This window comes from Phyllostomus discolor, chromosome 3, assembly GCF_004126475.2.
Source record: "Phyllostomus discolor isolate MPI-MPIP mPhyDis1 chromosome 3, mPhyDis1.pri.v3, whole genome shotgun sequence".
In the NCBI taxonomy this organism is placed as follows: Eukaryota; Metazoa; Chordata; class Mammalia; order Chiroptera; family Phyllostomidae; genus Phyllostomus; species Phyllostomus discolor.
Window position 1 is genome coordinate 123,859,732 of NC_040905.2, and position 17,703 is coordinate 123,877,434.

A 17,703-nucleotide genomic window follows, 5' to 3' on the forward strand; every position below is an offset into this window, starting at 1 on the left:
AGTCACTGTGGCCCCAGGTGCTGGACCAAGGTCCAGAGAATGCAGGGTCCCATACGCCTGACACCTCCAGGTCTGGTATCCCTATGGTCCTGGATATCACTCCAGTCCGGTATACCTTCCCTCCCCAAGTACAGAGGGATTGCTGTGCTGAACGCAACCCAATGGCATGTCAGTGGAGGAGCTGAAAGCTGACCTGGGAGATAGCCAGAGACCACTCTACTGCTGAGCATAATCCTATGCCCGGGGTATTACATTTGCAGGCTGGGCTGAGACAGGGGCTGCATTTGTTAAGCAAAGCATACCATAAACCAAATGCAGAGACAACAGAGATAAACTATTCCTAGGGTGATCCGCTTCATGGGATTCTATTCCGCAGGGGTCATAGTCACCAGTCCAATTCCCAATGCCTCCTGCAAAGGTGCCAATTAAAGTCAGGTACCCTGCAAAACAATGAGTCCATTCCTTGGTGTCTTCTTACTGGGCTGGCGTCCTCCGGTGCCTCAGAGTGGGCATTCTAGGCGCAGGGCTAGTTCTCGGGTCCTCGGGATCTGCTGCTGTTTTGGTCCGGTTGTAGTGGATCCAAGGGGTGACTCCTGCCAACTAGGAAATGCTAGTGGCAGTAAGTCCTGCCCAGGGAAGTCCAGTTTTTTGGTAGAATTTAGCTAAGGTTTCATTTCTGTCCGCACCCCTGATCATACCGTGAGTACTTCCGACAAGCCTGGTCGCTGAGTGTTGTGCTGGGTGACGCACCAGAACCCCGAGGAAGCTCGTAGGCTGCTGGGGCAGGTGAACCCGATGGAGCACTGTGAAGGGCCATGACAGAGGACTGCACAGACGGCTGTGGGGGCACTTCAGATACACAGTGCGTGCCCTCTGCAACTTGATGTGAAGAATAGGAGTGTGTTCAGGATGTGCTTCTGGTGTTCTTTCCTTAATTCAACCAGGTGCTTCAGCAGCGTGTGCATTCCCTCACAGCACAGTTCCTGGATGGGCCACCAGGAGGAGGTTGTCCATGTACCTGCAGAATTGTCAGGTCTGGCCCCCCTTAGTGAGGGGCTTCAGGTCTCCTGCTAGGGCTTCCCCAAATAAGGTTGGGGAGTTCTCAAACCCTGGGGCAGTTCAGTCCAGGTCAACTGAGTCTTGACCACTGTGTGCGGATCTTTCCATTCAAAGGCAAAAATGGGTTGGCTAGAAGGTGCCACAGGAATGCAGGAGAAGGCATCCTTCAGATTAAGGCAGGTAAACATGTTGCTGTTGGGAGAAGTTGGCTAGGAGGGTGTATGGGTTTCGGGACGACCGGTAGAGGGTGATGCCTGCTTCGATGACAGCCTGCAGATCCTGGAACTGGCCAGTACCCACTCCCATCCAGCTGCCATTATGGGTCTGGGCAGGTGTGGCCCATATTTATGGAGCCAATTTCTCTGAGCTCCCATGCAGGCACTGTAACTCGGGGGACCTGCCTCTAGTCACATCTTGGGTAGGGAGAGTCTTTCTTTATCTCCCTGGCCCAGAGCAGACCACAGCTATTTAGCATACCTAAGTGCCAGCCGAAGGCTATAGGTATGTCAAATGACTATGCCATGAATTAGCTGTAAAGCTGTTGCTGTACAAAACAGCCCTGCATGTTCTTGCTCTGTGTGTCCCTCCCCCAACTCACACCTAGGGGGGAAGGGGTGAGACATCTTAAAATATCTCCTGGGTGCCTTGAGATCTGGACCCCATTTTAAATGCCCATTTGGGGTCCCTCTCTTGGCTGCACCCTGCAACAATTTTTCATTGCAGATATACACCCACTTTAAATTCCTTTAAAGGACAATGGATGAAGGTCTTATCTTCTTGTAACTACTTCCAGCTGGAATGGACGTTGTCCTACCTACCCATGGGTCAGGGGTGCCCTGAAGGGGGAGAGGGGGTGCAGCATGGAGGGAATCCTTCCTGTAAGGCGAAGGACCTTACAGAATCCTGGTCAGCTGGCTGTCACCAGAAGGTCGCAGGCTTGGTGTCCAAAGACTGGCATTACTGGACCATTGGCATCCTGGTCATATTCTGGAGATTACAGATTTGGAGAGTTGGAAGGCACAATTAAATCATAACCACTAAATGACAAAGGCAGGAACTTAAGTAAAGAATGGCTTATCTGGAGGAAAGTGTACAAGGCATGCCACACCTATCCAAAACTCTTGTGGCCCATTATATTTCACTCGGGCTGAGGGGAATATATTAGGATTTCCCTCCTTTCAGATATCTGAGCCCTTCCTGTCCAAGCCATCAAGACAGAAAAGGGAAAATCAGTTGTAAAGTGAAGCCCACAGATCACCCGAACCACTCACCAACCCAACCACTTAGTTCAGCCAAACTGTTGAGTTTCAGGGGGTGATGATGAAGAATGGGCTCCTTAAGTGAGGCCTATATTGCAACCAATCACTCAGGTAATGAAGTCATAGGCATACGTCCTATGAAACAGAAGAACACACAGGTTAATTCACACAATAGTCCCCCAAACCAGTCTCTGTGCCTGTGAGACTGTCTTTTGGAAAGACATTCAATTGCAAGGTCTTTCCTGCAATGACATTTAGCAATGGCAATTTGACAGGTTCTCCATACCTGTAAATTGTATATCTTTGATGATATTACAAAACCAGTTTCAACTTTCAAACAAAAAGATGCTTTCAAGACAGTTAGCTGCATCATTCTGGTGTCCAATACTGAGCATTGTGATTTTCCTTGAACCACAATTTTTCTCCTTAAGATCACCCTCACTGTTATTAAAGGAACTACTTTGAGTTCCACTTTTCATTTTGACTGTTTGTTTGCATAAACACACCAAGAGCAGCCTGGATCACTTATGATCTTTAATTTCGCTTTGTTGGAACTCACACAGGGAACCTTTAGACTGACTTCTCAGTCCACCCCTCAGGCACAGAAGCAGAACCACACATCTGCCATTTGGCTTCACCCCATACCAGTTGTTTCACTCAGATCTTTGAGGCTTCCATTGTGCCCACAGGTTCCTTTTTGGCCACTTCATGAAGCAACCTTCGTTCCTTCCCTGGAAAGACTGCCATGAACCGCACAGCCAGCCAAAGTACCAGGCTTTTCTCGTGGGCTTACGCTAACTTTGCAAGTCAATCCCAGTTTCCCAGGGCTTTGTGGTGACTACCAGAATCCATACATGCTTCCTTCAGGTGTGACATTCCAGTCAAGTCTTGATTAACAAAATCACTATTAGTGACTGGTCTTATCAGTTTTATGCAAAGAAACCTTATGTCTTCACTCATTCCTTCAGAATGCCAAATTCTGGAGGGATCAGGTAGGGAGAAAAATGCAAAGCCTGAAGGAAAATCTTTTCCCTTCTGATATCCACTGGGCTTCTCAAAACCTTCACTTCCAGACATTCTGCAACACTTACAAACCCTCTATTCTTTCTTTCATACAGCTTCTGATATCCACCAAGATTGCATCTCCATGCCTTATACTTCTATTATTAACTAACACCATGTAATTTCTTCCTAAAACTTTTACTTTTCCATTTATTTTTGCAATTTCCCACGGACCTTCTTCAAATATATAGTATTTTTAATTTACTTTCCTACAGAGTGTGAAGTTTCAACCTTCCCTGGAATCTTCAATTTCCTTTTTAGAGCAGACACAGAGCAAAATCCAAAACACAGAGTTCCAGAACAACACATAGGTAGGGGCATTGTCTTGCACCAATGCGTCCATGGTTGCCTCACAGACATGCTCCTTCAGGCCCGGTCTTTTGGCAGAGACATGCTGCTTTGCCTCTGGCTGAAGCACTCATCAGCCCCAAATGACCCTTCCTGGTTCCCAAGTGGCAAAGGCATTCTCCCCAACCGGTTACAGGTGACCTTTCTTAGGTCTTACAGGGACCTTAAACAGGTCTTCAAGTACAGAGGGTTTCTGATCAGAAACAACGCCAATGTCAGAAATTTGCTCTTTTCCCACAAAACCTGAAAACAAATAGTTGAGGTTTCCTTTACCCCAGGTTTAAAACTTTGCATTCTTCATGCATAATTTTACTCATTCAGATTTAACCATCATTCTCTTTTAATCCTGGTTCCTTTCCCACACTGAGAAGGACTATACTTAAACTCAGCATGTGGCAGCCGAAAGTCCCTGGCACTGCAGGTACCTTCCACTAAAATTCCCTAGATTTGCAGGGACATCCTGCAGTTTTCTGAAGCTCAGACCCTGCAAACACCCTATAGGTCAGATATTCACCCTCGGACCTCAGTTCCTGTTCTTCAGAACCAGAGCCATTCTTATCAGAACCAGTTACACAGGGAACCAGACTGATGTGGTGCCCACACAGAAGCAGCATACAGCCTATAATCTGAAGACAGCCCCTTAGCCTGGCACCTTGCCCAGTTCCAGATGGAGGGGCTCTCACATGACCCACCATCCAAGATGATGACAACCATGCACACCCCACCCTCCACGGTGGGGCACTCATGTGGCTCGTTCTTCCATTTTACCCAAAATGGCGGCGTACCCACATGGCTTGCTGTCCAATCTCCAAATGCATGCAATATAGTACTGTGGCAGAACCCCCCCCCCCCCATGATGAGTTCTCCCTATCGGCGCTGACAGACAAGGGAAGAGAACCTCAGGGTCCACCCACCTGGCCTCGCCCCTCTTGGGGCTTGTGGGTTCCATCTTAGCTAAGGCTGCCCCGTGTAGTCGTTCGGGTTATCTTCCCAGCCGTTATGCCGTATGACCGACCCAGGAACCACAGGTGAGGGCCCAATCAGACTCCGTAAGGCTGGCCGGCTCATGGAGTCACAGATACATTCACACACACAGTCACACGGAGTTTACAACGTTCCTCCCCCAAGTAGGAGTCTGATGGTCCTGAGCCTTGGCTCAGATTCTGAATTTTTTCCAGTTGAGAGGTGAACAGCCTCTCTCTGGTCTCTGGGTCCGGTCCCTGGGGCACTTACCGATTCCAACTTGGCGCCTCCAAACAATTTGTGGTTTCATCTCTCCCCTTCCCGCCCGGGTCTTAGAGCAGTCTGGGATGCAGCATGGGAGTCTCTGCCCCAGGAAGCCGAAAACAACGGGGCACGTGCTCCTTCCCCCTGCAACAGGGCTCCCCTGCCTAGCCCCCAGTCGTCTTCACCGGAGGCAAAATGCCTGCTTTGCGTGAGTCATTTCCCAGTCAGGGAAACCAAAATGTTGCAGAAAATAACACACGCAGGAGAGATGGTGAAGCACGATCCTTTATCATGGCATGCAGGCTCAGAGGAGAAAAACCCCAAATTCTGAGCAGTGAGCTCAAGCTGGAGCCTCCTTTACATGCTTGTTACACAGGCAGAAGGAGGAGGGAAGGAGTGCAGCTGCTAAAACGGGGGTTAATGTGCGACCTTGAGATAACTGCTTATCTGGAAATGGCTGCTGGTCAGCTTCTACCTAAGAATAGCTACTGCTCAGCTATGTCCCGTCACACTAGAAAGAATATGTATGTGTGTGTGTATAAATATATACACAGTATATATGTAAATTGTATATGTTGTATATATAGTATGTATGTATATATGTATATATGTATATATACTGTATATGTGTATATATATTTATCAGTTCGAAAGAAAAATCAACCTTTCTGTTAATTCCAATGTTGCACTTCAAAGGCTGTCATTTATGAACAGCAATATATGATACAGAACGAAGTCGTTTCTCATCCACAACATTCTTATTAGCTTCTAAGAATCTCAGCTTGGCACCTTTAGCATAACATGGACATCTTGTTGCCTAATCTGGCATAGGCTGTAACAACAACAACAAAAAAAAAGAATGGTGCAGGAAAGGGGGAGGGTACTTTGTGTTCTTTCTTTCCGTATACTCCCTGACTGCTTCCTGACAAAACCCCAAACAGCCGCATCTTACTAAACCTAGTTTCAAACCTCTAATGGTTCTGGCCCAAATCTCAAAAAGGAAACTGTAGTAGCAATCAATAATTCAATTTGTTTGTTATGTCACCTCTTCCTCCTGTCCCCTGGGGACTTGTCACAGATAATAAACAGCTCTGGCCAAAACAAAACACAAACAAACAATACACAGGGCGTGGGTGGGGAAGGTGGTGAAAGCAGCAAGAGTATATATATATATATATATAAACACTGACATATTTCATTTATAAAGACAAAGCTTTGAGACAAATAGGTGTACTTCCCCAACTATAAGCCTGACAATCTGCAGCTCAGAGACTACAAAACGTTTAACGTGAGCAAGAAGCAACTAAATAGCTGCTACAGTGTGAAGGATTGAGGTCAGCTGACTGCCACAGAGCCTACCATCTCAAAGGAAAAGATTTTCACTTTGTACATGAGCAGCAATGTCTGGAAAATAAATCACTCACACATTACAATGCTCTTAATTAACCACCAAATACTCAAATACATGTAATTTGCATTTAGCAAGTCCAGAAAGAAACCGAAGTACAGTGTGATCAAATGAGCAAATTCAATACCAGACCTTTTCATAGAACCTGGTATCCCAGCCCCTTGCCCTTCCATCCATCTAAGAAGCCTTGTTATCTCTCTCAGAGAGCCTCCTGAATTACAAATGAGGAAGGGAAAACAGCAAGAGTACATATACTAAGCGAGAAGTTGAGATTGCCTTCCAGAACTGCCTCCTTCCTCATTGACTAGACTGTCACTACAGCATATTAAAACCTCTGTTATCCATCATGAACACAGGGAAGATGCAGAGATCACACAAAACAAATATGAGTCACTTCCTTTCCAATGTGGCTTTGAAATGCAGCAATGATACTCAGAGACTAACACCCTCTGCACTGAACTCTGTGTGGCTTGGGTCCCAACTCTGTGCACAGGCCCAGAATCTTGGCTGGACCACTTTCCTCACCTAGACAAAGAAGCTTTGATTGTAATTTATTGGCTACATATTATGGTAATTTTCATGTTTCTTTTCAATTACGAAGTAGAGTATAAAGAGAAGCCATAGGGAGAGAGACTTGGATCTCTAGAGGGGCAAAGAATGTGCCAGTCACTATCAGTCATTGTCATCTCCTGGAAGAAATAACAATTTAGCCTTGACTGGTGTGGCTTTATGGGTTGGGGCATTGTCCCACAAGCCAATAGGTTGCTAGTTCAATTCTTGGTCAGGGCATATGCCTAGATTGTGGGCCAGATCCCTGATTGGGGGCATGTGAGAGGCAACCAATACTAATTGATGCTCCTCTCAAACACCCATATTTCTCTCCCTCTTTCCCATCTCTAAAATAAATAAATAAATAAATCTTTTTAAAAATAACAACCTAAAAGATCTCATATAATTACACGTTTTCATGGACTTACATTTTTATACTTTTTTTAAAGACTTTATTTCTAGAGAGAGGAGAAGGGAGGGAGAAAGAGAGGTAGAGAAACATCACTGTGTAGTGGCCTCTCACCCACCTGCCACCGGGAATGTGGCCCGCAAAGCACACTGGCAATCGAACCAACAGACCTTTGATTTGCAGGCTACTGTTCAATCCACTGAGCCATACCAACCAGGGTCATTTTTATACTTCTTAACAATGTGTTATAGAGTGTCAGAAAAAAGTACAATTTTTCCTCAATATATCCAATAAATGTGTTCTTATGGTTATTAAGCAACGGCCACCTCTAAAAAATAAATCAGTAAATGTATTCAACAATGTTTTTTTAGTTAGCAAATTTAAGAGATTCTTCTCTGGACTTGGATGATGTAATTTCAATTATATGCAATTATATCACTATAGTCTGTGATAAATTCTAAGCTAAGGTGAAACTGCAAACAGGTTTTTTTTAAATGGCAACATAAAGTAGCAGAATTGAACCAGCTGGTTGGAGGACCTATAGTAGTAGCAACAGTGTATCTACTGCAGCTCTCCCAATGCTACTCATTGGGTTTATTCCTCTGAGCTGATGAGACAGACTGCTGGGTTTGATGCCTGACTCTGTGCTTGGTTATGCAATGTGTGGCAAATGACCTCTAGGTTTCAGTCTCTTCATCTGTAAAATGTGAATGATAATAATAATGGTTACCTATCTCATAGAGATGTGGTGAGGATTAAACAATATATTCTAAATGTAGACAGTTTAGTGCCTCAACACAGAATGAGCTCTCAAAAATGTTAGGTTGCTCTTGTTTTCACTATGACTTAGGTAAATCAGTCCCTTCTGAGCCATTCTTTTCTCATCTACAAACTTAGGACCATTATTCTGAATTGCATGCTTTCTGTCTGAGACTCAGATGTTGTGAAAGCTTCAATAAGTGTAAAAACATTAACAAATGTCATCATAATAGGGATACACAGTCCTAATGTTACTGTGGTCTCTGCAAAGCTTTTTTTCCATAAAGCATTCCCTTAGAGCCCTAAAGGATAGTCCCTCCTCATAATGTATCTATTCCCAGACCGCTTCCTGAGACTAGAACTACCAGAGTGAGGATGAGAGTAGGAGAAAGGAATCTAAAATACAAAACTATCCAACTTTCAACCCTAAAATCACAAAATCAGGCAGCAAACTCAAGCCATGTATTTGTCAGGGATGCCTATCTTTCTAGTAGGAAAGTCTTTCCCCTTTGACATGCTAGCCACAGCCATCTCACCTGCTTAGAAGCCTCTGAACCCCACGGTTTCCCTCCAATGGCAATCTCATATCTGTTTCAGTTTGTGTCAGGAATAACATAAAGACAAAGAATTGCCATTTTCACATAGTCAATAAATGTTTACTCAGTACATAGAGCACACCAGCCATTGGACTAAATGGAATGGAAAGCAAAATAAACACAATGTGTCAGTTTCACACAGGTACTCTCTGGAAGGGAGGCAACCTTCCAAGCAATCACAAAGAATACACAATTACAGACTGCTGAGTTCTAGAAGGAATCACATATTGTTACAAGAATTAATACCAGAGAGACTTAACTGTAGGGGCGGAGTGGTGATAGGGGGGTGGGGTGCTGTTCAAGGAAAGCTGACCTGAGGAAGTTTGGCTTCGCTGCCCTGTTGTGACATCTGCTTGCTAAGATGGAGAGCTTCTGAGTTACAACATTCCTCTTTACTGCAGTGCCCCCTTCTAACCCCTGTTGGTTGAAATGGCGTCAAACAAGAGTTCAATATAATGTCGTAAGAAAATTTGTAATTTCACTTTACACTGCCTCCCTGCCCTGTGCCTCAGTTTATTTTACTATAAAATCAGTCACCTATGTGCTTATGCTGTGCCTATACACTACTGTTTGCCTACAAAGATCTTTAAAAGAAATATAATAGTTTAAACCACTTAAAAGTACATATTTCAACTCAACAAGATTCCTCTCATAGCAGGTCTGAGTCAGAGCTCTGATGAAAAAGAGAAGGATGTTGTTTTCATTAACTTTTTGGGACATTTTCAAAGGTTCAAAGATCTTTCATTTTATTTTAAATATATTTTCAAACCATCCCTATTCTTGGCCTCTTAATCACTATCTCCTGCCTGTACGTGGGTTGGGTCCTATGAATGACTGCTTCCTCTCTATGCAACTGTAATTATGCCACTGTGTTTTCAATATACTTACGATGAAACTATAAAACCTTATTTTGTGACTATTAAATGTTCAAACTATGGTTTCTATGAAGTACATGAAAAAATTGCAATAAGCAAGAGTAATTGCAACAATACAATGAGCAAGCTTTTAAAACTTCAATATTTTATAGTAGAAAAAATATGTATGTACACAAACATATGTGGGCTTAAACAGTGTGTATATCAGACTTCTTTTAGGCCAGCACATCTCTGCTGACCTAGAAGAAGACCATTATTTTATTTTTACACAATCATTAATACAACTGGTCTGAAAATGAGGAAGAAGACATTTATGAAACAGGATGTCTGAGCAATCAACCAACCTGAAAATCAGACAGAACATTCTTCCTGCTCTGGTGAAAACTCTGATTTGTTAACAGGCACAACTAATGTGGGTCTATTTTACAACTTAGCGCTGGATCTTCCTTAGGCTGAATGTATGCACAGATCATTAAATCTGAAGGAAAGACATTTGGCTATTAGGTAACCAGAACCTAAGCACTGTGCAACCTGCAGTTGCTTCTCTCCAGTCATAGTTTCCCCTCAACAAGAACACTTTTTTCCAAAGTCACAAAGTCAATACTGAAAGCAGCTATTCAGCTATTTTACAATAAAGAATTTATTTTGAAGTTCATTAGTTTTCTATGCTCCTTTGAAAAAAAGTTTTAGGTATTAGGTTAGTGGCAACAAGACCACTTTTTCCTCAGCCAACAAACTCATATTCCACCTTCTTCCTCCTACCTCACAGGTGGGGGTATAGGGTGGGTGGATGGGTGGTGGGTATGGTGTTGGTTCTCAGGAATCTCACTCAAGTATCATTTAGTATTTGTGAATATAGTCCAAGCTATTCTCCCTCCAAGGACAGTCCACTATATAACCAAAACTATATATGACATTAGAGGTAAAATTTCTGCTTTTCAGATATCTTACAAGTTTAAACAGAATGCCTTAGGTTAGTTATATTCAGTTTTCCTTTTTTTTTTTTTTTACTTTATTGTTGTTCAATTACAGTTGTCCCCACTATCCCCCCATTACTCTCCTCTGCCCTACCTACACCCACTTCCCACACTCAATCTTATACCTCTTCTCTCTGTCCATGGGTCCTTTATACATGTTCCTTAATGACCCTTCCCCTTCTTTCCCCCATTACCCTCCTCCACCCTTCCTTCTTGTCACCATCTGTTTGTTATTAATTTCAATGTCTCTGGTTATATTTTGTTCGCTTCTTTGTTTTGTTGCTTAGGTTGCATTTATAGGTGAGACTATATGGTATTTGTCTTTCAATGCCTGGCTTACTTCACTTAGCATAATGCTCTCCAGTTCCATCCATGCTGTCCTGAAGGGTGGGAGTTCCTTCTCTCTGCAGTATTCCATCTTGTGAATGTACCATAGTTTTTAAATGCACTCATTTACTGATGAACACTTAGGCTGTTTCCAGCACTAGACTATTATAAATTGTGCTGCTATGAGCATTGGGTTGCATAGGATCTCTTTTGAATTAGTATTTTGGGAATCTTGGGGTATAATCCCAGCAGTGGAATTGCCATTAGTATTTTGGGAATCTTGGGGTATAATCCCAGCAGTGGAATTGCCGGGTCAAAAGGCAGTTCCATTTGTAGTTTTCTGAGGAACTTCCATACTGTTTTCCACAGTGGTTGTGCCAGTCTGCATTCCCCCCAAGAGTGTACTAGTGTTCCCTTTTCTCCACAAGCTCACCAGCACTTGTTTGTTGATTTGCTTGTGATAGTAATTCTGACCAGTGACAAGTGGTATCTCATTGTGGATTTAATTTACATCTCCCTGATGGCTAATTGTGATGAGCACCCTTTCATATATTTCTGGGCCGTCTGTATGGCCTCCTTGGAGAAGTGTCTGTTCAGGTCCTTTGCCTGAACAAATGGGCAAAATTTTTCATTGGATTGTGATCAAACCCTTGTCTGAGGTATTATTGGCAAATATATTTTCCCATATGGTTGGTGCCCTTTTCAGTTTGCTAATGTTTTCTTTAGCCATACAGAAGCTTTTTATTTTTATGAAGTCCCAATTGTTTACTCTTTCCATTATGTCCTTGCTCTAAGGGACATATTCTTCAAAATATTGCTGTGGAAAATATCTGAGATTTTTCTGCCTATGTTCTCCTCTAGGAATTTTATGGTGTCATGACTTATATTTACGTCTTTTATCTATCTTGAGTTTATTTTTGTGTATGGTGTAAGTTGGTGGCTGAATTTCTTTCTTTCTTTCTTTCTTTCTTTCTTTCTTTCTTTCTTTCTTTCTATTTATTTATTTATTTTTTGCATGTAGCTGTCCAGATCTCCCAACACCAATTGTTGAACAGGCTATTTTTACTCCATTTTATTCAGGTTTTCTGTGTACACTATCATGTCATCTGCAAACAGTGACAGTTTTGTTTCCTCCTTTCTGATTTTGATGCCTTTTATTTCTTCTTCTTGTCTGATCGCTGTGGCTAAAACTTCCAGTACTATATTGAATAGAAGTGGTGAAAGTGGACATCCTTGTCTTGTTCCTGATCTTAGTGGAAAAGATTTTAATTTTTGCCCATTGAGTATAGTGTTGGCTGTAGGTCTCTCATATATGGCCTCTCATTGTCTCTTTATTATGTTGAGGAATGCGCCCTCTATTCCCACTTTCCTGAGTGTTTTTATCATAAATGGGTGCTGTACCTTATCAAATGCTTTTTCTGCATCTATTGATATGATCATGTGGTTTTTGTCTTTGCTTTTGTTTATGTGATGTATTACATGTACTCATTTGCAAATATTGTACCATCCTTGCATCCCTGGAATGAATCCAACTTGGTCATGGTGTATGATCTTTCTAATGCATTGTTGGATGTGGTTTGCCAGTATTTTGTTGAGGATTTTAGTGTCAATGTTCATCAGCAATATTGGCCTGAAGTTTTCTTTCTTTGTTGTGTCTTTATCTGGTTTTGGAATTAGGATGATGTTGGCCTCATAAAAAAAGTTTGGGAGTCTCCCATCTTTTTAGATTTTTTGGGATAGTCTGTGAAGGATAGGGGTTAGCTCTTCCTTAAATGCTTTGTAGAATTCTCTTGTGAAACCATCTGGTCCAGGGCTTTTGTGTGTTTGGAGTTTTTTGATTACTGCTTCAATCTCTTTTGCTGTTATTGGTTTGCTCAGGCTTTCTTCTTCTTTTTCACTGAGTTTTGGAAGATTATGTTTTTCTAGAAATTTGTCCATTTCACCTAGGTTTTCAAATTTCTTGGCATACAGTTCTTCATAGTAATTTCTTACAATCGGTTGTATTTCTGTGCTACCTGTTGTAATCTCTCTTCTTTCATTTCTGATTGTGTTTATTTGGGTCTTCTCTCTTTTTTTCTTGATGAGTCTGCTTAAAGGCTTGTCGATTTTGTTTATCTTTTCAAAGAACTAGCTCTTGGATTCATTGATCCTTAGAATTGTGCTTTTAGTCTCTATGTCATTTAATTCTGCTCTGATCTTGGTTATTTCCTTCCTTCTGCTTGTTCTGAGCTGTCTTTGTTGTTGTTCCTCAAGTTCTTGTAGACATAGGGCTAGGTTGTTTGTTTGAAATGTTTCTAACTTTTTTAGTTGGGCCTGTATCGCTATGAACTTCCCTCTCAGGATTGCCTTGGCTGTGTCCCATAAATTTTGGGTTGTTGTGAGTTCGTTTTCATTTGTTCCCTGAAACCTTTTGATTTCTTCCCTAATTTCATTCTTGACCCATTCATTGTTTAATAGCATGCTATTTAATCTCCATGATTTTGAGTGTTTTGGGTTTTTTTCCTTGGGGTTGGTTTCTAGCTTCAGTCCCTTGTGGTCTGAGAAAATGCTTGATATAATTTCAATTTTCTTGAAATTGCTGAGGCTTGTTTTGTGTCCCATCATGTGGTCAATCTTTGAAAATGTTCCATGTACATTTGAAAAGAATGTGTATATGGCTTCTTTGGAATGGAGGGCTCTGTATATATCAGTTAAGTCCATTTCATCTAGGGTATTGTTCAATGCCACTATATCTTTGTTGATATTTTGTTTGGAAGATCTGTCCATTTGTGACAATGGGGTGTTGAAATCCCCCACTATAATTGTGTTGCTGTCAATATCTTTCTTGAAGTCCTCTAAGATTTTCTTTATGTATTTGGGTGCTCCTATGTTGGGTGCATATATATTTACAATATTTATATCTTCTTGGTGGATTCTTCCCTTAAGTATTATGAAGTGACCTTCCGGGTCTCTCTTTATGGCCCTTTTTTGGAAGCCTATTTTGTCTGATATGAGTATTGCTACCCCGGCTTTTTTTCCTGTCCATTTGCTTGGAAGAGTTGTTTCCAGCCCTTCACTTTCAGCCTGTGCAGGTCTTTTATCCTGAGGTGGGTCTCTTGTAGGCAGCATATGTGTGGGCCTTGTTTTCTTATCCATTCAGCTATTCTATGTCTTTTGATTGGAGCATTTAATCCATTTACATTTAAGGTTATTGTTGATAGGTACTTATTCATTGCCTTTTATGTATGTGTGTTCCTCTCTCTCTCTCTGTCTTTTCCTTCCTTTCCTTAATGCAGTCCCTTTAGAATCTCTTGCAGAGCTGGTTTGGTGGAGGTGCATTTTTTTAGACTTCCTTTGTCTGGGAAGCTTATTTGGCCTTCTATCTTGATTGAGAGCCTAGCTGGGTAAAGTAGCCTTGGTTGCAGACCTCTGGTTCTCATTACTTGGAATATTTCTTGCCATTCTCTTCTGGCTTGGAGTGTTTCCATTGAGAAGTCAGCTGTTAGCCTTATTGGGGCTCCCTTGTATGTCACTTCCTGTTTTTCCCTTGCTGCCTTTAATATTCTCCCTTTGTGTTGAAATTTTGCCATTTTCATTATGATGTGTCTTGAGGTGGGCCTCTTTGGGTTCCTCTTGATTGGGACTCTCTGTGTTTCCTGGATTTGTGTGACTTTTTCTCTCATCAAATTAGGGAAGTTTTCCTTCATTACTTTTTCAAATAAGTTTTCTATCCCTTGCTCTTCTTTTTCTCCTTCTGGTATCCCTATGATACGGATATTATTACATTTCATATTGTCTTGCATTTCTCTTAATCCCTCTTCATTCTTTCTAAGCCTCTTTTCCTTTTCTTGCTCTTTCTGGGTGTTGTTTTCTACTTTGTCCTCTAGCTCGCTAATCCGATCTTCTGCTTCATCGATCCTGCTTTTCATTCCTTCTACTGTGTTCTTCAGTTCAGACATTGTATTCCTCATTTCCTCTTGGCCCTTGTTGATTGTTTCTATTTCCTTTTTCATGTTGATATAGTTTGCAGTGAGGTCATTGTAGCTCCCCTCTAGTTTCTGACAGCTCATTGTGAGTTCATTGAACTTCCTTATAACCATTGTTTTGAACTCAATATCTGATAGTTGAGTTGCCTCTATTTCATGTAGCATTTTTTCTGAGGCTTCCTCCTTTCTCTTCATTTGGGGGATGTTTCTTTGTTTTCTCATTGTTCATGAGACTCTTCTTGTTAGCCTCTGTTTCTTAAATTGATCTGCTCTTGTTGCCTGTGATTATGGTGTGAATTTCTGTGGTAGAATACCTGTGAGATTCAGTGGTGCAGTCTCCTTCATGTATCCTGGTGTTTAGAGCTTCCCCCTACTCTTTTTTGTGATCAGTTGGAGGAGTAAGGCAAAATGGTTTAAGACAGCAAGACAGTATTCTATGATATTTACATTATCAGCCAGTAGAGAAGAGATGGGATATCCTTTGGCTACTTATAGTGTTAACTGTGATCTTCCACCCCACTAGCCACGTTTTAGAAAGGATGGAAAGAAGATAAGACTCTTATTGGGGACAAAAGGATTGTTAGTTGGATCTAGAAAGCTGTCAGGCTGTGGGAGGTCAGATTCTGAGGTAGGGTGGGAATAAATATTAGTAAATAGGAGTAGTGTGTAAAATAATAGAGACAATCCCCACAATAATCTAATTCAGGAAATTGCTAAGTGGGCTGAGATCAGGTAGGGGTGTTGACTTGTACTTACAATTGTATGAACTAGGCCTTATTTACAGTAATATTAAAGCAACATCATGTGGCAGAATCTATGAAATCTAGATAACAAGAATAAGGAGTATAGAACCTGAGAGGTGTACTAATGGAACACAAATGAAGGATAGTAAATTATCAACACACTGTGACTGAGATAACAGAGGGAACCTATCAAATGACAGTATAACCAGCCAAGCAGGGAAGATTATACAGGAAGAAAAAGAATACCAAAATACCATTAAAATAAAAAATGTGAGAAAAGTGAGAAGAAGATAATACAAATTTGCAGTAACTTGCAAGCTCAGAAAAAGAAGGAGGGGGAAGCAGAAGGTGGAATGCAGAGATAAATTTGGAGTGGAAGGAATAATACTAGGATGAAAGGTAGAGAAACATAAGGAATTAAGAGATATAAAAATAATAAGAATTAAAAAATAAGAAGTCACTTACAAAAACAAGATAAAATCAAACAATCAACTAACAACAACAGCCAAAAAACAAAACAAAACAAAACAACAAAAAAACCCAAAACACCTCTTGTTGCTTTCTAACTAGCCATACCAGTTTTTCTGGTTTTGCTGGCCTCGCAGGCTGAGGGACCTTTCGAATGCTTATCACTCTTCCCAGTCAAAACTCAGTCTCTAAGGTGCTGTCCCCAGGGCCAGCAGGGCGTTCTCCCCAGAGCCAATCCAACTTCCCCCTGCAGGACCCTGGGTGCTCCCAAGCACGCTCTCCAGAGCACACTGCTGCGGGCTCCCAGGCTCCGGGGCCCCCGCAGAGCTCCTGCATCTTTTCAGGGCTCATGGTGCAAGCTCCGGGGATTGAGAAAGGGCATGCACTTCCACCAATTTCCCCGTTGCCAGTTCCAGGAACCCCCAAAGCACAGCTAAATAAATAAAATCTTTTAAAAAGAGATAAATAAGTACTGGGGATGTGATGTACAGCATGATTACTATAGCTAACATTGTTGTGTGGTATTGTTACTTGACAGCCTAGTGCTGTTCCAAAAGTCAGTGAGGTTCTATTGCTCGCTGCCGTAGAGGCACAACTCTGGAGACAGGCATTTGTTGAAAAGGAAAGGGGTCGTTTATCTAAAGGTTATACACTGTTGGGAAAGTTGCAGGTTTCTGTGTCAGGCCCCACTCCCTTTAAAATATCAAAAGACAAATAGCCTTGCCACCCTCTGCCAGTTCAAGAATGCACCTCAAATCCCTTTTCCTAATCCTAAAATGTACCATCCTTTACGAAATGCAGTTAACTGCCCCAGGTTCCTGGTCACAGTTCAGGTAGCTCTTCCATTTTCTGTGTGGGAGGGGTGTAGGGGCTTGGGGCCTGGCCACAAGGTCTCCGGGAACCTGCCAGTCTCAGGAACTCAAGTTCCCTGTGGTGGACCAAGCTAGCCATGGATGAGAAAGAGCCGACAGACTTTGTGCTTCCCGGTGCGCTCCACTGAAAATCCTCTCCCAGAATCCCATGCGTGCCATAAGCCAGTGGGCGTGTCTAGCTTTCCAACCAATGAGGGCCAGTGCCAGCCATGTTTGCAGTTGCACCAGCTCAGGCCCACGGGTTGCCTGAGGGGACAGTCTCTAGTCATACCGGGTCTGTACGCGGTCACTTCTACTGAGTCCCGGACTGGTTAGCTGCCTTCTCTGGTGACCGCTCCCTTCCCAGGGTGGCGGGGACAAGCTGCTTCTAACCTTCAATTCCAGCGGGTTTTCTCCCCGCTCCCTGCCTTCTCCCCATGATTTGGCCTGACCCCTCGAAAATGTATTAAGAGAGTAGATCCTAAGAGTTCATATCACAAGGAAAAACATTTTACTTCTTCTATTTTATATCTATTGGAGATGTATGTTAACTAAACATATTGTGGTAATCATTTCACAATGTAATAAGTTGAGACATTATGCTGTTTTAAACTTGCACAGTGCAGTATGTCAATTATAGCCTAATAAAACTGGGGAAAAAGATATCTGTACTCACATATTCATTGCAGCATTATTCATAATAGCCAAGTATGGAAACAGAATATATGTCTATTGATGGGTAATTAGATAAAGGAAAAAGATAAATGAACATTATTCAGCCATAAAGAAGAAGGAAATCCTGTCATTTACAACATGGCTGA

General features: G+C 42.1%; 1 pseudogene; it reads right to left on the reverse strand.

The window, feature by feature from the left end:
• Positions 1-17,703, reverse strand: part of LOC114504874 — an 86,537-nt pseudogene that overhangs the window by 1,634 nt on the left and 67,200 nt on the right.